Below are 16,769 nucleotides of genomic sequence, written 5' to 3'. Positions count from 1 at the left end.
AAATATACTATCTTAGATTTATCTTATAAAATGGCATATGGTTATACCTTTAGCTAACAGATTTAGCTGCTATGCATTTAGTTAACACTATTTAATATAGCTGTATAATTTAGTATTATAGCTAGTCTTCTTCCTCTCTAACAGTGCAGCACAGCAATCATTGTAGTTTGTGTAAAACACAAATATATGTTGTGGGATTGAACAGATTTTTTTCACTTTATTTAAAAAGTGTTTTATCACATCTCCATCATTTTGTATTTCCATAGTGACTTAGACTTTATGTGGGATGAGACCCACTGGGTATATCTGTACGCTCATAAAGGGTGGTCCCTGAAGAGGTCTTGAATGAAATGTGCTCTGCTTTCTGTCTGACTGCCATCCACATATCTGAAACACAGACTGTCTGCAAACAGTGTGCCTAGCAGCATACAAACCTGTCTGGCATCCTTCCATGATTTGGAAGACACAAACAGGCTGTGCTTATAGGTTTGCTCTCTATTTGGGCTGAGAGTCTGGTTTTGAGGATGATCCTCAGGCAATTCATGTCCCCAAGAGCATATAATATGAGATAAGAGGCAACAGATGGTTACAGTTAGGCAGGAGAATAAAGGTTTAAAACTGTTTAAACTTAGCCTGTAAAACTGAACAGGAAGGGAAAATTATATTTACATTCCAGTTAAAGCCTTTAAAAAGGACGGTTTATTAAGAGGCAAATCTTTCCTCTAAGAATAGGTGGGACTTGATGCATGGAAGACAAGATTAAGGGGCGGCAGGCAAATTATCCTCTATGGGGTGTGGTTCCTTGGCTGTCTGGGGGACTAATTCTAGCTTGAAGATAAAGATATTTGGGAATAGATCCCTAGACTTGAGTCCATTGCCTTTCAAAATTTCAAAATGGTTAGAGGGTTCACCAAGATCAGTACCATGTTAAGATTCTAATTTGCCTCTCAAAAATTCTCTAGGATTGAAGTTGCAAGAAGAAAAATTGGTTACGTCACAGGTTTTTCCTCCCTGGGCTCCAGACCATGTCCCCAGACTCCCAAAAAGGTCAGAATCTCTCCTTTTCCATCAGCAGAGAGAGAAGAACTTGAATCCTGGAACTGCACATGGTTAATGTCAGAACAAGGAAATCTGATAAATGTGATTCTGGAGATAGTGACGACAATACCCTTAAACCAGAACTGGGCATAATGGAAACTAGTCAGTTGTTTAAAATACTGTCAGCTTTCTTCTCATACTGTGTTAAGTATTTTGGATTACTGATTTCATTTAAATGAACAACTTTGTGGTCCTATGATAAAGCTCTTGATATATATGAAAATTTTTATGTCTGTCTTATGTCAGACTTTGATAGACTGTAAAATCAAGAGTTTTTTCCAAGCAACTGATAAGGTATAATCTACTCCTTATTGGAAGCAAAACTGTATAGTCGTATATATCTGAGAGTCAGAGAAGCCTGGATAATTTTGACAGCTTTATATAACTATAGTCTGTGCTATTTGATGATAATTGGAAAGGCTTTAACTTTATTTTTATCAGTATGTTGTGTTGTTGACTGAACCTAAAGCATCTGTAGGACTTCTGACCTTTCAAAAATGGCTGCTTCACAAGTAAAGTAATCTTCTGGGTAAAACCACCATTTAAACTCCTGTTGTGTTGCTGTTTCACTCTCCTGGAGAAGATAACTTGGTAGGTCGAATTATCTGGAAGAAAATTGTCTAGAATTATATTCTGAATGACATCTATTGTGTTAGCATTCTGCAATGGATTCTGAAAGGCTGATGAACATTTAAGAGTGAGCAGGAACATTTTCTCAAAGTAAAAATTAAAAAGTTATGCAATTAAAAACAATATACCAGAAGTATGAAGAAACTATTGCTTAATTCTGTATTCCTTGAGCCAAATGCCTGCTCTCATTGTATTTCCTCAATAGCAGCTAATCATACTGGAGGAACTAAATCGCATGTGTCCCTTTACTTAACTTTGTAGAACACATAGGCAATTATGGGAACTAAGAAAGGTTATACTGGCCATCAGTCATTCTAGTTTTATACTTTATTCACCCCATGGTGCCATGTAATTGTTTCTTAAATGATCTTATTATGTTTGTGCAACATGGGAAATAGCTTACTTCACTTGCTTAAAAATTATCCAGATTCCATGTGTTTCTATTCATTTATTTTTACATGCAGATTGCTTACATTACTTATTATAAACTGTACTTCTGTGGGGTGCCTACACTAATTGGTAAGCCAAATTACCTACACCAGTTGTTTCTCATGGCAGTGATGCCACAGAATTTGTTTACACCTGTACACAGACTAGATAATTCCTAGTTCTTCTTTGCCTTCTCTGGTGGGCCTGCACAAGTTGTAGTGCTTCAGGCGTTTTGGTGTCATGGAGTGTTAAGGAAAGTGAAAGCAGCGCAGACCTTGTGCATCTGACATCAGTTTCTGCTTGCATATTCTTTATCGCACACCTTCTTCTGTTTTGCCCGTTTGCTAAAGATAAACACTTATTGCATGTCCATTTCTGATGGGGCAAGCTGAGTTCTGCCTAACAAAAAGGCAAATGGACTAACTTATGGAAAGTATAGGATTTTTTTGATCATGGACCATACTACCTATACTGCACCATTATTCAGATGAGAGTAGGTAGTCAATAACATCACTGTAATGTGCTTTAAGTGTTTTTCTAGGGTACTCAACCAGTGATGAGAAAGAGTGATCCTCTGTGAAATGGCAGTGGATTCCTTCTCAAGAACTGATAGATCCTAAGCTGGTAACTTTTGCCTCTCTTCGGTGTCCTCCCCAAGCTTTCTGACAGCACCAGTTGGCAGAACGAGCATGTCTTTTGTGGAAAAGATCAGTTGAAAACTACTGATTTCATTAAGCTGTTTTACTGAAAATATTTAATGATTGTACAACTAAATACAAGATCTTCAGATCTCAAAGTCAACCGGAGTAGTGGATGTTCATTGCTTTCCTGAATCAAATGATAGGCCTAGGATTCTTTTTCTTTTTTTCTGAGAAAAGATTTATTTTGTGGAAGGGAATTCTGGATCTCTTTTGTGACTGAGAACTTGGGGCTTCTTGCTGTCAAATTTCGAGCTACACTGAACCTCTAGTAACAGAGAATTTATTGCTTCTGGGATGCCTTCGCAGGAAAGCAACTTCTGCCTTCTCTCTCTCCCCAGGGATGAAAGGTTAAAACAGACCAAAATAACTTTACTTCTCATTGCACCAATCTTAATATTAAGAACATCAGTGTTAATTCAGTTTGGGGTATATCACAGCTATATTCATCAGTAGACCATCATTGAAATGACAGACTTTGAAACTGAAACATAGTTGTAATTTTCTGACTGTTTTTATTGAAGCTGAAATGCTATGCAGAAGGGAATGCAAGGTTCAAGGTACGGGACTGTCTGTGAGTTCTCAGCTGAGAGGCAGAAAACATGCATTTGGCATCTACGTTTGTTTCAATCCTTAGTGTCTTTACAGTGCAGAATACAGAGGCAGCACTGGGAGGAGAAGGGGAACCAGGATGCTCCTCCTGTCCTCCAAGGGAATGGCTTGCAACAACTCCTTCTCACGGTTGGCATTAAAAAACAAAAAAGAAAAAGAAAAAGAATGAGGCAACTTCTCTTCCAAGTTGCTTTTCTGCTTAGGCACCTGAAAAGCAGTTTAATGGAGACATTGAGAAAGTTACAGATTCTTCATAACCAGAGGTTAAGATTTGCTTGACGTGAGATATCACAATGCTAGTATAGAAAAGACACTGGGACTGTACATTCTGATCTCAGGTACATGTCTACGTGCAACCCCTGACCGAGGTGTCTATGACCAGAGCAGAAGTAGGATTTTACATGCAAGTCTTTTTCTCATTCCAGTGTTTACAATTGTTTAACTCAACATAATGGGGTTGTGAATGGGTGCAGTCCCAAGCACTTCAGCCTCCAAGACGCTGTGATGCCTAGGCTGGGATTGCAAATTTCACCTGCAGGGCTGGGCATCTGAAAATCAAACAAAGTGATATTCAGTGCTTCCAGACCAATGTTTTTTTCTAAATATGGACTTGATTTTTTGGAAATTAAATTGCTACTCTGGAGTGGAACAAATCCGAGTTCAACTTCAATCCTTGCAATGCAAAACCTGTGCAACTTTGGGATGCTTAATTTCTTATGTGTCTGTTGTATATGATAATTCATCTCTAATTCCAAGAGGCATGGTGAGGGCACGTTTATATATGTAGGCACATCCTCAGGTATTATTTTGGAGTAATGGAACCCCATGAACATAACCTTGAGTTGTGTGGGGTTATATAGACAAATAGTAGTAGGGAAGTAGGATGAGATTATTGTCCTTTTCAGCCAGCCAGCTGTAGATGCTAATGATCAGATTTGTGTATTCATTTGTTCATACCATGACATATCTTACTAACCTAGCAGTTCTTCCCACGGAAGATATCTCACAAATTTCTTTTTTTATGTATTTACAAGTTGCTGACAGATAGGGGTTTATGAAATTTAGACCATGAATTGTTCAAGTCATGGTTTCATCTTCATTTATGATCTATGTCCTTTTTAATACATTACAGATCTACTGTGTTGTAAAAACTGCCCTCTTTTCTTCCTTTGATCAAAATGTTTGTTGCATAGTAAGATATCAAATAAGATATCACAGATTTAACACTGTAAGTAGAAATATGATACATGTCCTACTGTTGAAGCCAGGGGTCAGTAAAAGAATGCATAATATTTTAATATGTTACAGTGTTTTAAATGCAGATATTTTTATGCCAGATCACAAAAAACCTTCGAGTTAAATAAGAACCCAGTAAGCAGAGAGTTCTTTCCTCCTAAAAGAAAGAAAACTTCAAAAAAAGATGAAAAAACAGAAACGTACCTCTAAAAAGACATAATATATTTTCTGAACAATGTGCAGTACCTTATCTTAATTGAATAGTTTTATCCTGCAACCATTTATGGAATAGCAGCATACAGAAGGAGGTAAAAACCTCACACACATTCAGTTTTCTTGGTATAATTTGCAAAGCTTAGCAAATTAGATTCTGCAAGCAGCAGTCAACCTTTTCCCTTTGCAGACTATTTATTATTTTCATTTTGAGATGAAACTACAATAATTTCTTACTCTTTCAACAGTCAAACTGTTGAACAGTGATTTGTATAGTATACAGTAAAAATAATCTTGGAACAAAGAAGAAGAAAAGAAAAAGAAAACTACTGTGTGTTTTGTTTTCTCGGAAGCCAGAAAAGAGTGAGGCTATACTACCAGCACCAGCTCAGAAGAAAATACAAGGCTGTTCAATCTGTTGAGAACTTGGCAGACAGTGAGTGAATACCTAGAGACAACAAAGAACTTAGGTTTGCAATCTTTTCTTACAAAAAAAGCCGGAATTTGGCTGCCATCACACAAGAAGACACAGGGGCTTCACTTACAATCCTGTCCACAAGGCATTGGAACAGCAGTGCTTAAATTATAATAATTCATCAGTCTGAAAGAGATTTATACTTTGTCTACAGAGAGGGCAGGTTTCTCCCCACAGCTCTGCTTCTGGGGATGCTTCACAGTGTCCAGGAGGGTACTGCTTGCCCTGCTCATGCCCGTGTCCAGCCTTCACCTTGCAAGTGTCATGAATAATGCTGCGGGAATCAAAGGGAAGCTCGGAGTCTGGCAGGACTGTTTACAGCATTGCACACATGTATTGCCTGCACAAGAACCAGTACTAAAGAATCTGTGGTTATTCAGGGAGCTGGAGACCCTCCTCACGGAGCTAACCGGAGGTTTCTGTGCTCCTGGATCGATAACGGGGCAGTGTGCTGGTTGGCTGTGCAGCGAGCACGCTGCAGGACACAGGCATCCACTGTCAGACTTGCAGGGCATATGTGATTGAGCTAAACACATAGCAGCTGTAGTTTTGGATACCTAGCAACTGTGTGGTTGCCAAAAATTATGGTAAATCTTTTCTCATGTTAACCATGTTATATGAAAAGTCTTATAATATGTGAGGTGTTTGGCCACTTAAGTATCAGTTAATAATTGTGGGACTCCTTCAAAGTGAAGACCTGGAAATCTAGGGAGGGACTATTTCAAACATCAGACCATGTAATATTTGTTATTTATCATGGTATTGACATCCCATTTCCCCTTCCCATTCTGTCCCTTCCCATCCCCAATCATTTCAAAACCATAGCAAAAACAAAATACCCCCTTACAATCTAAAACAAACAATCAAAAAATACTGATGAGTTATGATCAACATTTTTGAATATTTTTTCCTTTGGGATTTTGTTAAAAAATTGCAACTTCAATAGCTTGTGAGTTACAACCCAGAAAGGGAAATCATAGAAACTGCTCAGACATTCACAAAATATGATGCACAGTCTAAAACAAATTTTAAAAGGCTGAAAATCATCCGACCATCCCAAATTCTCATTGTGTTTTTAGCCCATGGATTATTTTTTATATTTCCCCCTGTTCTGTCCAGTTGGCAATGCATTTTCCAAGTGACAGAGCTTCTAATTTTTCTGTTAGAAGAGTAACGGGGTGAATAATTCCCCAGTCAGGATGATTTTTCCCCTGATATTAAGCAGAATAATCAAACCAAATGCCCTTCTTAATTTTATCTCATTATTCTTACTGGATCTCTAACCCCTTTTTGTCAGTTGGAATAGTGCCTCTCCTCTGTAATGTTTTTCCCATGAAAAATTTGTAGGTTATTATTGCTCTCCTTAGTTGTTGCTTAGCTAAGTGATATATATTTGACAGACCGTAATTGCATGAGCCCCTGGGAAGTGAAACTGCCAAGCTGCACACAGCTCTATTTGGGATACATATTACAAGGTGTGTCAAATGCAGCCAGATGTAGTGCATAAACAAGAGGAAAAAACCTCAAACTCTGACTAGAAGAAAAGTGAGGGAGGTGTTCCTTTTAGTTTTTTAAGCCAATTATAAAAATCTCAGTTGCTTTCTAAAGTTGTTCTGTCTTTTCAGAACTGCATTTATGGGCTATGGAAAGGGCAGAGCTAAGAGTGTCCCAGGTGGCTCTGTATGGAGGTTGTTGCTGCTACATGGTGTGGGAGTAGAGAGGATGGTAGGGAATGACTCTATGCTGATATGGCCTCTCTCTTATAGAGAGAACATACAGCATCATTTAGTGATAATGGAGAGGCTGTTGCCGCCTATATCTTCATGATAAACACATGCCTTTGTGAAGCCTGTAAAATTCTCCTTATTTCTTATGAAAAACTGGAGCTCGCCATGTTCCACTGATATCCAACAGCACTAACTGTTCTCTTGCAAGAGGTGAGTTTCTTTATGATGTTCATCACCATAATGTAACTCTGCATTAATAATCTGCACAAAGGCCTGCCTTTCCCTTCTCATGTCCCACAGCAAGCACAGATTGCTACGAATGGGCAGTGTCATTCATGATGATCCTGTCTCTAAACACAGTCTCCCCCCGCCCCTTCATGTATTTCAGATACAGTCCTGCCTGCTTTATGATAGTTGCACTTATGGGTGAATGCAACACTATAGTTAGTGGTGGAAGAGAGCCCACCTACGGTGGCATGTAGCGTGGCTGCATATCCGCGGCACGTGCCCTCGTGGGGACGGGCCGGTGGAGGGCGCAGGGCGGCAGGCAGGCACGCAGAGGTGCGGGCTGCCCCATGCTGCTCCTCGCCACTGGCATCCGCAGCATTCGGTGTCTGGTACTTGAGATGGGGAGGAGAGAGTTTGAAGTACAGCGGTTCTTAGCACTGCTGCAGGGAAAGCAAAGCTGTGATTAACAAAGAAGCTGTGTTCCCCTTGACCACTCTGCTTAGTCTGGGCCTCTTTATTCATGGAAAAGGTGAAGTGCTACAGAAGTTGCATAGAAAGCTGCAGCTTTGGTTTTATAGGTAGATGATGACTGAACTGCATATTTAAATTTCCCTCTGTGTTTTTTGCTTTTGAATCCATGTTAAGCCCAATTCTTCCCTTGCTTAGACCAAAATTAATGAACTGTAGCTCCAGTGAGAACAACAGAATCCCCCCCTGCCCCCCCCCCAAAAAAAAAAAAAAGAAGCTGGAAAGACTGTCTGAAGCATTAGGACTATAGTGTCTCACTGACAATTTAATTTGAGTGGTGTCTCCTGTTTCTTTTCCTGCACTCAATGCACAGTTATCCTCATCCATTGAATACTGATGGGAGGATTGTGGGGTAAAATGTGCTCTGTCTGGGCATCCATACCAGTCATTTGAAATGCATTGTTACTTTTGCTCTTGTCTTGAAACTAACAGTGAATTTCAGAAATGGGGAAAGGTGAGTAAAGAACAAGGTAGAAGAAGGGTGGAGACAAAGAAGGATATGGAGAAGGTGAGATGGCATTCATAAAAAGCAGTATTTCATACCAATTCTGGGTTTCCAAAAACAACAAGACAAAACAAAAAAATGAGCCTGGTTGTCAACTAGATCAAAGTATTTTTAGTTTGCTTTGCTTTTAAGGAAGAGACTTGGGTCATACTTATTTGTATTTTGATGCTATCGTAATTAGACGATGTCATACGTATTAGAAATTATGTTCTGAATGTTTTGCTGTAAAGCCCAGAGCTAGACAGGATTCATCTGACCAGATGTAATCATCTCCATCTAAGCTGTTCATCCTGGACTTCCTCTGTATCAGTGGAAAGAAATATGCACTTCCTGGGTGCAGCATATCTCATCCTAAAATAGACTTTTAAAATAGATCAGAAGAGTCATGCTTTAAAATTGCCTAATTCTCTTCATTGACTGTAAAGGCAGCCTAGGGGGTTAGCTGAGATGTAGATGTCTCCATTCTACACATATTAAATTAGGTGAGATGAATCCCACCCTTCATCTATTTTTCAAAGAATATAACTCAAGATTGTCACATAGTGATACGAATAGGAGAGCTGGGGCTTCAAGAAAAACATTAAATATTACCGGAAGGGTGATAAGATTGTGAGAGCTAGCGATAACACTCGTGCAGGAGTGACCTGACATTGCCAGGGTCATACATATATCATTGTTGCTATTGGAAATGGGCAATCAACTGTCTAATTTCCACATGCAAAAAGTAAAGTGTGCTATGTTAAACCGAAGTTTAATAGCGTACTGAAATAGAACGTAATGCTTGAGCTAGAGAAATAAACAAAGTTTCCTCTTTCTACTGGCTCCCTCTCCATTGCTGCTTCAAAGTCCAAGCTTTTGTCCCCAGTGTTAAAAGCTTGTATAGCTCCTCTTTTCTTGCTCTTCTGAGAACAAAAAGCTAAGAGAGAGAAACTGGAGAGCTGAAAAAATCCATAATGCAAAGAAATAATTCAAAGAACAAGAATAAAAAAAGAAATGAAAGAGGGGGATGATGGAACAATGAGAGGACAATAAAAGCAGAACAAGGGAAACAAGTGTCCTATCGTTCTCTAGACAGTATTGTCTGTCTACGTGCAAACTAGGTTTCTGGTGACTAATATAATAGACTATCGCTAGCTTCCTGAAGTTGTCACTTGACCACTTCATTGTCTTTTATATTTTTCTTTCTCCTGTGCTATATTTTTCTTTCTTCCATTTTCTTTCTCTCTCTAATTCCTGTATGCTTTCTGACAGCGCAATATTTAAAAGCCTCTGTCAGTCTGTCTGCCCTTTGCTGCCAATTGCTATTGTTTTTGCCTCACTACAGCTAAGCTCATTGAGTTGCTTTGGAAAAAGCTCAGCCTCCTAGCCATTCCTCTGGAGGCAGCACTACAAAGCGGAGAGAGCTGGGGAGAGAGATGGCAGCCAGTAGCACGACTAGACTGGGCCAGTGGAAATGTACAAAAACCCTATATCATTTAAATGAGAAAGGCAGGAGGAAGAGAAGAAGCAAAGCAATTCTTTTGTTATCGGCACTAAAACCATGAGTAGTGTGCCAGTTATAACAATGAATTGGAAAAAAGTACAGACTGCAGGTTAACTCTGTTAATTATCAGAATTGAAAATGGGATGAACAGCCAAAAATGGAAAAAGGGAAGCTGCAGTGTCCCAGACACCTGCTTTTCTTAATCCACTACCATTTGGAAACAAAAAAAACTTCTCTTTATGTCCAGGACATATCAACAAGTAGGAGCAAGTGCCTGATTTGATGAGTGAAACTAAATTTGAGGGCAATCATTCTCATGCAGGCTGTCATGAGATTTACTCTTTCCTTCGGCTGCTGATTTACTATTTCATATTAGTGCCCCATGGCCCCAGTGAAGTCTGTAACTCCATTGCACTGTTCTTGCAAAAAGAGAGAAGAAGAAACAATCTCTGTGCCAAAGAGCTTGCAATAATCAAGTCTACAGTGTGAGATGATTTTTCCATAATGAGCTTGTGTGTCTTTGTACTGCTCAGGTTCATGTTAGGTTACTAAATTCTCCCAATCTCCCACTTTCTCTCTGGACAACAGCATGGGTTTTGGAAACTGAAACTTTAGCCTCCCGCCAGAGTTATGCTGTGTTTGAAGCGTATCCAGATCTCTTCCTTAAATGTGAGGAATTTTAAGGATGAGGGTTCTTGTATTGAAGCAATAATGAGTTCCAGCTGAGAGGCCAGACAGTGAGAGGATGATGGTCAGGAACAAAAAGTTTCAGTGCTATATTGCAACATGGAAGCAAGCTGAAGTAACACAGCACTGGGATGCAGACAGACAGAACTGAAGAGGTGCAAGTTAACAGCTCCCATTCAAAATTAATGAGAGATAGCACAGTGGAACTTAATCAGAGGAGAGAGTGCAATGAAGAAAAACCACAAGCAACTCTAAAGAAGGAATTAAAGATAAAAACAAAGACAGACTGTTGGCAAATGGAAATCCATTTTGAACAGGTTTACTATGAAGAGATTGACTAGGAACTTCACTTTTATATTTTTCTTTCCCCTTCAGGTCTCTTTTCGTTCTCAGAAGGGATAGAATGATAGTCTACCACTTGCTTTTCTGTGTGCAAGAGAGTAATTTGATGTCCCAATGTATGTTTTTACCTCCCTTCTAAAATCAACACCAATTATTTGGTGAAACTAAAAAATATCTTGACAAAGATGTTTAAAATGGAAATTTACCCTACTGGAGTTTTGAGACTCCAAAAGGCTTTTAGCATGAATTCTGAGGTATTCAGAGATTTCTGAAGGCTACTGGGGAAAATTGCTGACCATATTTTTCTTGAAAAATTTGTGAAAAGATTTTTTACCATTGCCAAGAGGAAAATAAATGCACTCTGAAGGTGTGGCAAGTGTTATGCATTTAAAATTGTAACAGCTACTTTATATAAACACATGAAAAATATGTACAAAACAGTGAAATATCTGAATAATAATACCTAAATAACTTCCATGATTATTTTAAAATCTCTTTGTGAGTTTGAGATTCACCCAATATTTGCGTTAAACTTCCATGTGTATACAAGTTTATATAAGAAAAACAGTAGGAATTAGATTCAGAAAAAAAACCTCTATGCCAAAGTTTTCAAAGAAGTTAATCCACTTCAGTATATTACTTCATATATAAGTTTTCATACAGATACTTTGAATTAAATCCAATGAGAAAAGCAAGACTGTGAAAGTGAGGTATAAATTGATGGTATATTAGGAATGTTTCTTTTAGAACGGATAAAAAGAAAAAGAGCGACTTCACGTTCTGTAAGTACAGGCTCAACTTGACTCCTTTCATACTATTGTACTCAATTATATATTGTAAATCTGTGGAACAGTAGGCCTAAAACAAATACTGTTGCAATAGACCTTGATATTTCTTTTAAAGAAACCATTCATAACAAGAAATATGCTGATTTAATATAAGGGGGGGAAAACACAATTTGTGGTTCTGCTCTGCCACAAAGCACTAGAAAGGACCCCTATATCATTCTCAGCCCATACAAGTATGGTCTGTTCCATATTCATGGATGATAAGGCATCATTTCTGCCTCCTCTTTTCTCTGCCTTCACCCTCCTTGTCCCGTTTGCTGACTCTTGTATACAGAATTCTAATTCTAACTCAGAAATTAGGTTTTCCTTTGACTAATATGCCCAGAGTTCTTGCTTATATATCATAGCTGAACCTGAGCACCTAATGCAAAACAAAGCATTTTTATATTGAGTCTTTTTACGATATCACAGCTCATTCTGTATAGAAGCAGATGTAAGATTCCGGAATGTCAGTCAGAGTCTCTTCTGTTCTGCAGTCTTTAAGCTTACTAAACACCTGAATCCAAAAAGTATCATCAACCTGCAGACTACTGCCTTATGAAAAACATCGGTATAGCAGTCTTTTGCTGACCCATTTTTCTCTTTTTCAGTTTGTTTTTGCAGGCCCTGTCTGTGGAAGTCCGTGTCTCACGTTGTCATTGGAGTGCTATGGCTCTTTCGATAAGCCGCTGCACCTCTGCCCTTTTTGATAAGCTGTGACATTACGCAGTGAGGTGGGCATTGATAAGATGTTGCTCTGTGAACTTTATATTGGCAAGGGGGGGTACCCTTTTTATAACCCCCAGCTAAGGCAGCGCGTGCAGAGTTTTTGTTGTATCTATCATGAAAGAGAATGATGTGAAGGTTACCTCTGTCATATCTATCAAATCACTCACAATCTACTTCAATTATCACAGCAAAGCACAGCTGAGAGTTACATTATCTTGCAGTGAAGAAAATGGGAAAGGAGGACCAATAGAAGGGACTAAGCATGATTCTTGTGAGTGCAGAACGTACAGCAGAATAGAAAATGAGAATTTATGACTCACTTTATATTTAAACAGAGCAGATGAAATCTTAAATGGTATAGGCAGATGTTTTTCTACCAAATTAAAAAAAAAATCAAGAGACAGATTAAAGATCCATTAGCCACTAGTTTGTGCTCACCTCCTTTTCTACATTTGCATATAAAGTTGGCTTTTTTTTTCTCTTATGTCCTGATGAATGCAGAAGGAAGACATTCTGTCTCTATCTTTGCACCCTTCACAAATGCCTCTTATCATAACTCCACAGGATTCAGGATATGGATAACTGTAAGATATGATATACAGTGGGAAAAAAAAACTTTGCTGTCATTACTGTTACTTTCTCTTTACAGCTCTTCACTGTTTACTGTACTGTGTTACTTTCTCTTTTCATAAAAATAAACTGACTAGGCTGTGGAACTCTTTGCCACATGATATTATAGCTACTAAACATGTATTTAGGACTAAGGAGAGATGGAGAAAATCATGGAAGAGAAATCCTTGGGTGGCAACCAATTTCACAGAGATCTCCTCTGGCTCAGGATGTTCTGAGCAACAAATGGTTGTATGCTGGAAATGGTGCTACAAAGAAGTATCGTATGTGCTTGCTCTGTCCTTATACTCTTCCCTAGCTGTGCACATTGATTACTGTGTGAGACAGGAGATGGGGCTAGATGGATCTTTGGTTGGATTTAGTGCAGATACATTTATATGAGAATCTCCACAAGAAGAAGCAACAAGGTGTAGAAAGCAAAGTCTAAACTTATTTGTGCTGCTTTTCTTATCCAACATGTACAGGTCCTTTAAACCTAAAGAGGTGTTTCTAAGGAGCATACAGCTGTGAGGGGGAAAACTCCTACCAGCAATGCTCCTGCTGCTCAAAGGGGACCAACTGCATTCAATTAATGAAGGGAAAAGTCTATTAACATACTTCCCAGCACAATGGGGCCTGAGGTGTTACTGTAGAAGGAGTTTTAGTGGCACTTAGGCTTTGGTTTATTTTGATTTAGACTGCCATATGGCAAGCCATGAGGTAACAGATCTGTCTGGACTCAAAGCCAGAGAGCTTTGGTTCCACCCCCTCCATCTCTGAAGAATTCCTTATGGGGCATCTGACTTCTGAAAAGATTAAGACTGGACAAAATAAATGTTTAAGGATGTTTATTTTGCTGCTTTGTCCATAAAGGGAGTGGACTGCTGTGTAACAGATGTAGGAACTTACATTATAGATAGGTGAGAGGAATCCCTCCCAAATGTGTTTTCACAGCCATAGATACATGAAGACAAAGTCGTTGAACACAAACTTGCTGTACTTCAAGCACTATTTCACTTACTCTTTGCAAAGCACGTCAAACTTGTCAGGTTTAACCTCTCGTTGACATTCATCCTAGGATTCCTTCTGGAACATCCCATGCATTTACTTCTTTATATTGTACTGCTATATGTGCAACTAACCAGATTACTTGAGTCCTTCTGGCAAAAATAGATCATTCTGCTTCTGTATGTGCATGATTCACATAATTCAGCCCAGAAGCAAAGGATCTATGATTGCTAAGATGCAGAGGTACCTGTCCTTACGTTTCATCATGGGTTCTGTCAGCCTGTTAAAATATATATGCTTCACCAGTCAGTACAATATTGCTACTACAGTGAAAAGCAGTTGGAATTCCTGAGGAGGAATGAGAATACAGTTCTCTGGGAAATATTGTGCATCCTTAATGGCAAACAGTCCTCCTGACATCCGTGTGTTTTAGAATAGCCCTGGCTGAAGTATATTTAGAGTATATTCCCAGTGGCTCTCACCGGTCCCAGAGGACAGAGCTAAGATTATGTGGCAGAACGGGTATACCTTGTCTCTTTCTTTTCTGTTTTTCAGAGATGTGGTTATCCACATCTCTGGAGCCAATGCTCAGCCTTCTGGCAGGATTTGAGGATTTGAGCCACTTTAGTGTAATCTTGAAATAGAATATATTTATTATAATAGTTACATATTTAAACATCTAAAACCAAAATTGATACAATAATTAAGAAAAGCTGCCTATTTCTTGCATCAGATCCATAGCATGTGATATAATGGTGTACTAAATGAAAAGATCAAAACATTTGCCCTCTTCACAAAGACAGTGTTACAGTCATACTCAAATGCATCTAAGCAGAATGTGAAATCCAGACTGACCTTTGGATGTCACCTACATTTTTGTATTGATCTGCCTGATTATTTTTCATTATTTGAAACTACAGCAAATATCAAAACTCTAAATCTAAACCCTAAAGCTTTTTAAACTAAAAAAAGAGAAAAAAATACTGAAAGGAGTAGGATTTCTGGATATGGAAAGATTTTTAAACTGATTATATTTCTTTTGTTGCTAAAAGATTTAAAATGAAAAGGTCAGCAGTGTGTGCTTTTTTCCTAAGTGCTTGAACTCTAATGGTATCAGCCTGATTTTGCCAATTTCCTTTAATACAGTTGTAAAGCAAAGGGAGGAAGCAAGGTTAATTCCAAATAGCACCTTGTTGAATTCTATTAATAAAAAGTAAGATTAGGTTGTATTAGAGAAACCGTGTCTTTTTAGAATATATTTTTCTGTTAATTGAAAATGTATGCAATTTGTTCTCTAAAACAGAGCTGGGTGTAGAGCCCAAAATTACATTATGACCCAAAGCTGCCTTAGAAGTGAAGAATTTATCCATCTTTTTCAGGTATAAAGAATTTCTATATTTAGTACATCTCATCTTCCTTTTCTCTTCTTCAGATCTTTGAATCATGAAGAAACAACAGGTAATGATACCTAGAACAGGAGGAATTAGAAATGTCACTTCCCACTAATTCTAGCTCACTACTACAGGGAAGTTCATTAAATCACTTAATACATTTCTTTATTTTTTCTGGAATCAGAATACCAGTTCTGCAGCATATTTTTAGGGAATCTTATGTGAATATTTGCATTGCAATGACGTGCCAGCTTTGTTGTTCAGTTCACTCTACAGTCATAAAACAATGAAGAGACATTCTATATCAGAGAACTCCAAAATTTATATTAAAAAAACTGCTTGTCATTTATTGACCAAAAGCTCTTTCCGGCAGGAATAGGATTCTTAATAAGCGTGTCCTGACATCCATCCCAGACTGCTCTGTGGTGCTGTGTGCTACAACTTCTCTGTGCCCTCAGGTGGTTGTTTCAGTAATAGAAGAATTGTTCCTTGTGTGTACTGTATTGATGCTTGTAAAATGCTTTGAGGTTCTTTGAGATGGAAACCGCTATGTCAGTATAAAGTCCAGACTATTAATGTACAGTTAAAGTTCAGACATGGATTTACCAGAAGAGGCTAAGACTGAATCCTCCTTGATAAAGCCTCCATTAATCTTGCACTAACAGAGCTGCGTATGCCCTCCAGTGTCTTGATTCATTAACATGATTTCCATAATGACATACCTGGAATGAAAAAGTTCACCTTTCTACTCAGCAAATGAGTTGGAACAAATGTACAGAACATTGACCTTACCGAGAGGCTTCTGGGTGATTTAATTGTTGAAACCATGTCAGTAAGTGCATTAGCCACTGTAGAAACTTCCCTGTGGTGCTAATGAAGGAAAGAGGATAAAGATCTCAGTAAACCAATTGTCCATGTGTTCCTGTCTGGCTAAGACAGAATGAAAAAATTAAAAGGAGTTTATCTAATCACAAGTCCTTACTTTTGCCCTCCATTCTGCTATGGAACAAAAATAAAAAACAGTGCTGAGGTTGTGATTTGAAAAGCTTTTCAGTCTCACACAAGCATTCAGATACACTTAATTCTTCTGCATTTATTTTCTGACACCTGATCAGTGGAAATTCTGAGGTGTTATGGTGAAAGTAATCATGTAAAAACTTGACAAAAGATAGGACTAGTAGTTTTCAAGTTGCTGAAAAACTTTACTGTTCAGTGCATTTGTACCACACTTCTTCCTGTAGATCCAGTAAGAGACAGAGGACTTTTAGGAGTTAAAGTACATGGAAAGCAGAGCAGCTTTTCACTGGCACTTCT

This window comes from Apteryx mantelli, chromosome 5, assembly GCF_036417845.1.
Source record: "Apteryx mantelli isolate bAptMan1 chromosome 5, bAptMan1.hap1, whole genome shotgun sequence".
Taxonomy (NCBI): Eukaryota; Metazoa; Chordata; class Aves; order Apterygiformes; family Apterygidae; genus Apteryx; species Apteryx mantelli.
Note: the sequence above shows the minus strand (reverse complement) of the source record.